This window comes from Hyperolius riggenbachi, chromosome 1 (genome assembly GCF_040937935.1).
Source record: "Hyperolius riggenbachi isolate aHypRig1 chromosome 1, aHypRig1.pri, whole genome shotgun sequence".
Lineage (NCBI taxonomy): Eukaryota > Metazoa > Chordata > Amphibia > Anura > Hyperoliidae > Hyperolius > Hyperolius riggenbachi.
The window spans coordinates 330,085,191-330,091,190 of NC_090646.1; the positions used below are offsets into that span (position 1 = coordinate 330,085,191).

At 40.4% G+C, this 6,000-nt stretch overlaps 1 protein-coding gene across 2 annotated transcripts in view; it reads left to right on the top strand.

Moving 5' to 3' along the window:
• PGPEP1 (pyroglutamyl-peptidase I) overlaps window positions 1-6,000 on the top strand; it is a 154,249-nt gene that overhangs the window by 147,046 nt on the left and 1,203 nt on the right. The window lies entirely within an intron of this gene.

Here is a 6,000-nt window from a genome sequence, read left to right on the forward strand (position 1 = left end):
AGGAGGACATGAAGGGGACATCAGGAGGACATGAAGGGGACAACAGGAGGACATGAAGGGGACAACAGGAGGACATGAAGGGGACAACAGGAGGACATGAAGGGGACAACAGGAGGACATGAAGGGGACAACAGGAGGACATGAAGGGGACATGTGGATGACAAGTGGGACATTTGGAGGACAGAAAGTTGGACATCAGGACTACACAAAGAGGGACATCAGGATGATACAAAGAGACATAAAGGGGCATTAGGACAACAAGGGGACAGGAGGAGGACACAATTAGGGGAAAAATATCTACAAGACGCCCCTGGACCATAGACACAACTGGTTTAGTTTTTTGGTTTTTTTCCCTGGTTTTTGCCCTCTAAACCTAGGTGCGTCTTATAGTCCGGAGCGTCTTATAGTCCGAAAAATATGGTATATGCAGTTTACTGGCTAGGCTATGGCGTTTATATCTAGATCATGTTGGTCTCCATTTTTTAACCTCTGTGAGTGTATACATTTTTGAAATTTCTTGGCCACACCTAATAGTGTTGTGTGCTAGATTACCTCACGTTCCTTACTGGAGGGTTTTTGAGGAGTTTCCAGAATGGTCAGATATCTATAGATGGTTTTTATGTGTAGAGTGGTGAGGATTTTATGGTGGTTCTTTGGCCGACATTAGCTATCACTGATAGGTGCTAAGTTAGCATAATTATACGATATTTAATAAAGATTTATATATTTTTGAACTAACTTTATGGCAGTGTATGTTTCCTTATTGATTAGTGTGCAGCATTATACTGGTCCGTTGTTCTTGATTTCTGTTCATTATAGTATTAACCAGGGCTTGCACCTATCTTTGGTCGCTGCAAATATAGACATTTTCAATATTTTCATTTTTTTCTAGTATTTTTTTATTGATCTGGCCACGGAGGGGGCCGGGTGTTAAGGGGGGGGGCACATCTGGCTATCCATAATGGAGGGTGGGGGTGCTAAAGCTAAAAGGGGGTTCTTGAAATGTTTATTGGGGCCCATCAGGGTAACTGGGTGGGGGATTTAATAATGGAGGACACATCTGATGGTCCTGAGGGACATAACTTAATACTGGGGGTAGACATATTGGTTTAATGGGGCGGTGACGCTAATTCTGGGGGCACATCTGGCTATAATGGGGAACGCTGATCCCGGGGACACATCTGGCTATAATGAGGGGTGCTTTATTCGGGTGCGCATCTGTATATGTGTATACGGTTTTCCCTCTTTTTTTTCCCCTGCTAAAATGCGCAGAAAAAAAAATTCTCGGGACAAAATATCCCCCAATGAAAGTCTAGTTTATCCTGAAACAATGATATCCAGATCATTTAGGTGTCGTGAATAGGGATAAAGTTATAGCTGTTTGAATAGGGACTTCGCTACAAAACTGCTCTGGTCCAGAAGGGGAAAACAAGGTCTGGATGCAAAGTGGTTCATTTCTGTATTTGTCTTTTGCATTAATGTGCCCAATCGATTATTTTGTAGAAAATGTGAAAAAATGGGCACAGAGGGCTTTTTTTTATGTTTTGTACTGCAGTGCCCAAAGTATGTGCCTGCCCATATAGTACTTTTATTTGTATACAGTTCATACTCAGTTTCAACCAGTAGATGGTGCTTTTATATTAAGTTACCTCAAGACCTTCACTGTGATTCTTATTTCTCAAATTTTAACACTATCCAATGCACATGAACAATAGGTTTTTATGCAAAAGTTTACTACATATTAAGTCAATTTTGTAAATAGTCATAAGCCGCTACAGAAGAAACATGTATAAACCTGTTTGCAAATTTGAATGTATAGGTACTTTTTTATTTTGCAAGCTTGAAAGCTAGGAACTGATCAAATAATAGTTAGTTATATGTGCAAGTGTTTGAACACTGTTCCATTGGTCCATTGATACTGATTAGTTTAAACTTGTATTTGCAAAAATGAAATAATAAACATTTATTTCAGCTTGTTTACATGGTGAGTATGTAAAGCACAGCTATTCCGAACTGCCTGTCAGTGGATTAGTCCGTGTGTGTTGTAAAGGCGTAGCAAGCTCCTACTTGGTGCAGCTTTTTACTTCTGCAATAACATAAGGAGTTTTTAGGCAGAGCTTACTCCTCAAAGAGAGTACAGATTCTGAGCTTGCAAAAAAAAGCAATTTCAGCTCTTGTCATTTTTGAAAATTCATAGCTGGCAGCAAATTGACATGAAAAAGTCTTGTGAATCACAGATCGGTTTTGTAACAATGAAAGGGAAGTGTCATCTTAGCCACGCTTGGGTACAACTACACGACCACTTTAAAAAATCCCTAGTGAAGTTTGCACGGCACATTGAGTAGTTGTGGATGTGATTCTAAAGAGTAATAACATTTCACTTCAGTGTTGTTGAAGTGTTATTGTCTGACATTTTTAAGTCTGACATGTGCAGCTTGCTGCTATTCCTCAGCATGTCTGATGCCAGGGAATAGCAGCACCAGTGTGCCTACCCCATAAAATGCCAGATTCCCTAAAAGTGCAATGCTGCGGAATAGGAAATTTAACACACATTTTGGAGGTAACATCTCTGTATAGCAAATACAGTGCTGTCCATAATTATTCATACCCCTGGCAAATTTTTGACATAAAGTTACTTTTATTCAAACAGCAGGTAATTTTTTTTTTTTTTTTTAATGGGAAATGACATGGGTGTCTCCCAAATGATAAGACGATGTACAAGAGGCAATTTTTTGTCGAAAGAAAAAACATTTCTCAGCTTTTATTTACATTTTAGCAAAACGTGTCCAGTCCAAAATTACTCATACCCTTCACAAACTGTCAGTCTGGGACAATCCAAAGTTCTATACCATTCCCAATAGTCCAAGCTGTTCTTAAGCATCCTAATTACGCTGATTAATTGGGAACAGCTGTTTTAATCAACTCAACAGGTGAAAAACCGCAGCTCTCTGCAGTTGGTTTGTGGACAGTCAGGCTAAAACAAAGGAGCACGGTGAGGACCTGCAACTGCGTATTGTGGCTGCTCACAAGTCAGGAAAGGGCTACAAGGGCCATTTCTAAAGGTTTTCAAGTTCCAGTGGATACAGTGCAAAGTATTATTAAAAAATGACAAGATGTTCCGCACTGTGGAAAATCTTAGAGAACATTGTCAGAAGCCAAAAGTGACACCTATGCTGGCCAAGAGGAAAAAATCCCCCCATAGTTTTTACTTGGTGCTGGAGTGAAAGCCCCACAACGGATCGTGAGCAGAACAGGGAGAGTCAAACCATCAATCAGGCTTATAGGAGGTGGATTAATCAGATAACACAACTGAGATCCAACCTTGCATTATGCCATGTGGCAAACACGTTCCCAATTGAAAGATCCAAAAGGCCTCACGAGTCAATAATAGTTTATATACATCTCCACCTCTGAGAGATCTGGAGATGCGTTCAATACCCTGGGAAGACAGAAAGACACTTAGATGCCTGATTGTTTGTTTGACTCTCCCTGTTCTGCTCACGATCCGTTGTGGTCCAGCACTATGTAAAAACTATGGGGCATTTTTTTTCTCTGTTTTTGGTTTTCTTCTGCTCATTATGGGTTGTATTAACTGATTTATGTGTATTTTGTACCATTTTATATCTGAGTGTACACCTATATATGTCTAATTATGCTTGCGATTATGTTACCTTCTGAGTGCCCTCTCTTTTGCTCCACTATGTTTTTCATATGCTATATTGGTTTTAAAGTGTATTTTTATGGGGAATATCCCTATCTTTTATTTATCCTATATGTGGTACTTCCCTCCTCCCCTGTTTGTGTGGGAGTGTTTTCTGACACTTACAAGGGAGGCGGGATTTAGAGAGCATATATATGCTTTGCATTCTATGCAGAACTTGTGCTATGATTAAGTAACAGTAGATCTGAAACCTGTCAGCTTACTTGGCTGTATGGGTTTTATCTGATACAATAAAGTTGGATTGCTTTTGCTAGTGACATTGTGCGGAACTTCCACCTTCTTTCTGTGGATAAAATCCCACACATTTTTATTTTCCCGGTTATTACAACATTTATATTATGTCCCTAGTGCAATATACGGTGACAATATTTTATCTGGAAGTATAGGTGTACTTTTTCAGCTTTGTGTTAATTTAGACTATATCGCTAATTACAAGTCTCTATTGTAAATGTCACTTTTATTTTTTTATTACAAGTGTTTTGGGGCAGTGTTGCTTGCGAAAATTCGCCTAAGTCATTTTCGCATTGAAAATCCCCGTTTTCGAATTCGGCGAATTTTGCAAAAAATCTTCAGAAATATTTGTTTTCGACCAGCATCGAAAATTGTATGCGGACGCTTATGCAGAAAAATGTCTGCAATAATCCCCATGGAAATTCATTGTATGCGGACGCTTATGCCCTTATGCGGAAAAATGTCCGCAATAATACGCAAGTAACGCTAAATGACGGGCATTAGGCGAAAACTAGCACGAAAATTCGCCTGTCAAAACGAAATTAGGCGAAAATTCGGCAAAAATTTGGCGAAATGAATTTTTGCATTTTCGCTCATCACTGTTTTGGGGATAACTGTGGAGGGGAGGGGGGCATTAATGAGAGCGTTTACTTATTTTTATGAAATGTTGTGTAATTTCACTCCCCCCCCCCCCCCCCCCCCCCCACACACACACACACACACACACACACACACACACACACCACACACACACACACACACACACACCACACACACACACTTTATGTTCCTGGTACTGTGAACAGTACGCACATTAGTTACTGTAAGTTTTTACTTTTACGTTTCAATGACCACCGGCATCTCATTGATGCTGGTGATCATTGATCACATGCACTTTGATCAGTGAATGGGAACATGCATTCTCATTCACCAATCGGTGTACTAACGGATGGCGATGTGAACGTGTGCGATAGTGTGTAGCGGCGATCGCGGCAGGATATGTATATCTTCGCCCCTGGAGCGAAGATGTATTTTCTGGGGGTGTAGATGTACCGTCATATTTTCATTAACTGGTTAAAAGGCATTTTATTGATAAGATGTGAAAATGTCACTTAGGAGAAATGGTGATTTGGATTGGGCCTATAGTGCGGTTTTAATGTTGACTTGCACATTCTGCCCATGTAACACTGCTTTAACCACTTTCCCCCCGCCCGTACGAATTTCTCCGTCCCTTTTCCCCATCCTTTAACCCCCAGGGACGGAGAAATCCGTACTTTCCGCGTTCCCGCCGCTGTCCGCTCTCCCGCTCGTAAACACGCCGCCCGCCGCTAGTAAACACGCCGCCGGCTTGCCCGGAGATCAATGAACGGGAAAATCCATTTCCTTTCGTTGATCTAAGCCCCGCAATGATCTGCTGCTCTCCGATGGGCAGCGCGATCATTGTGATCTCACCCAGCCTCCAAGTATTTCCTCCAAGCTTCCGGAAGGAAAACTGAAAAAAATGCACCTTTATTTCCAAATAAAATATTGGCGCCAAACATTGTGATAGGGACAATTTTATAACAGTTTTATAACCGGGACAAAAGGGCAAATACATTTCATGGGTTTTAATTACAGTAGCATGCATTAATTAAAAAACTATAATGGCCGAAAAACTGAAAAATAATTATTTTTTCCCCAGATTTTTCCTATTTCCCATTAAAACACATTTAGAATAAAATATTCTTGGCATAATGTCCCACCTAAAGAAAGCCTAATTAGTGTGGAAAAAACAAGAGTATAGATCGTTTAATTGTGATAAGTAATGATAAAGTTATAGACGAATGAATGGAAGGAGCGCTGAAAGGTGAAAATTGCTCTGGTGGTCAGGGGGGTAAACCCCCTCAGTGGTGAAGTGGTTAAATGGAGCATTTCTGTTGTTGGTTCTTTCTTTCATGTTGTGTAGCGTCTTTTCAGATGGCTTATGGAGGCCACTTGCTTCCATGAATGCTATGTTGTATAACAAATAAAACAATAGATGTGTGTGTGTGTGTATAACTGTTAAAGGG